A 1706-nucleotide genomic window follows, 5' to 3' on the forward strand; every position below is an offset into this window, starting at 1 on the left:
AATTTTAGGAAATTTTCTGGAAATGTTAGAAAACTTATTACAACCCTATCTAAGTCCACGCGTGCCAAATTAGGCTGGTCAGGGGCCAGGGGGCTCGGGTTCAGCTCGGGCAACCGGAGAGGAGCTGAGAGCCGCAGAGCAGAGAGTGAGCGATGAGAGTGGCGAGGAGCGAGACAGCGGTGGGTGAGAGAGTGTGTGTAAGAGAGAGAGGGAGGTCAGGGTTAGTCGCGGTGGTGGAGGCATTCACAAACGGGTGTGCTGGTGGTGCCGCCCCTCGCTTCGTCAGTGAGAGGGTTGCAGACAGGTGGCCTCGAGGGTGACGGGGTGGGGAGGAGGAGCGGCCCTAGGCGGCGTCAAGGGGCTCCCATCCGTGCCGTCACCTTGTTACACTCCGGACGGCAGTGGCGGCAGCGGCGGCCCGGGGAGACGCGGGAACCGAGCGGGACGACCGAGCGCAGCAGCGGGACCGAGACCGCGAGGGACCGAGGGCGTCCGCGTCGCACTCACTACTGCACGACTTGACCCCAGCGCCGCCGCCGCGCGGCCTGCCTGCCTGTCGGCCTGCCGGCCCCAGCCGAGGCTGGCTGCAGTGGCGGGGCGTCTGACGAACCCCCTTGGGACTCTTTTCAGGACCCGCGGAGCGGCGGGGCAGGGCAGGGCAGGGCGCGCCCCCACCACCCATCACCAGGCCTGCGCTCACGGGCCGCGCGTATAGCAGGGCAGGGCGCGTCACACACCCCGCCACCCCTCCCACAGGGCACTGGGACACGAGCCAGAGAAAGAGAGAGAGAGCGTGACGCAACGATGCGCCCCGACGACCCCTACCACCCTCACATACATACGGCCAGACACACACCTGGCAAATCTGACAGAGACAGACAGCAAAGCGCGGTGGCCCGCGGGGGCGACCGAGTAGCGAGAGGACACACACATTCTCTCTCCCCTCTTTCTCTCCCCACCTCTGCTCCCTACCCCTCGAACTTTTTCCTACACACGGACAACGGACACACATGACTGCGCGTGGGACGACACGCCAATAAACTCGGTGACAGGCCCCTCTGCCTGGCAGACTCTGCCTCCCCCGTACCGTACACCCTTTTGGCCAGGACACCACCAAAGATCGCGTCGCCGGCGGGGACCTCTGCGCCGACTGATTCCGAAGAGCGCTCTCCCCTGTACCTTCCGTATAGCTCCATGTCGCACTCACAGGGCAGCCCCCCCCCCCCCTTGAGCGCTCTTCGGAATCAGCCTCACGAGTGAAGGGGCGACGACGACGCTGGGGACGTTAATGATGCTGCTGCAGAGGATGTTGGACCTGTTCCTCTCACCGCCGCACAGCGGGGGGCCTTAGGGGGGGGGGGACCTGACCTGGCCAGAAGGAGGGACTCGGCCCACGGGCTCGGCGTGGAGAGTGAGTTTGGTGTGGGGGCCCCGGTAGCGTCGGAGGACGAGAGGGAGAGAGGAGAGGGGCATGTAAAGGACGCACCAGACCGAACACGGCCAGCGCGGGCCAGCGGGGGGCAGAGGTCAGCGAGGGGACGGACGGACGGACGAAAGGACGAACAGACGTGCGGACGGTGATGACGAGGGAGAAATGTGGCTAGGCTCGTTAGGGCCAAAATGCCATCAGAACGCCTCTAGCGGCCCCTCCTACATTTACCTCCTCTGCCCCCTCGTCCTCAAACGGAGAAAGGTAGAGGATGGAG

General features: G+C 64.9%; 1 protein-coding gene across 6 annotated transcripts in view; it reads right to left on the bottom strand.

Moving 5' to 3' along the window:
- Positions 1-1706, bottom strand: part of LOC113211871 (adenosylhomocysteinase-like 1) — an 83358-nt gene that overhangs the window by 62365 nt on the left and 19287 nt on the right. Inside the window, exon 1 of one of the 6 annotated variants that reach the window (XM_026430391.2) lies at positions 381-504. The exons of the other annotated variants lie outside the window; for them this stretch is intronic. The gene's annotated coding sequence lies outside the window, so the exon portion shown is untranslated. Of the gene's footprint in view, positions 1-380; positions 505-1706 lie in introns of those variants that run through there. 6 annotated transcript variants of the gene reach the window in all.

The sequence above is a fragment of the Frankliniella occidentalis genome, unplaced genomic scaffold (genome assembly GCF_000697945.3).
Source record: "Frankliniella occidentalis isolate FOCC.00 unplaced genomic scaffold, Focc_3.1 Scaffold3, whole genome shotgun sequence".
Taxonomy (NCBI): Eukaryota; Metazoa; Arthropoda; class Insecta; order Thysanoptera; family Thripidae; genus Frankliniella; species Frankliniella occidentalis.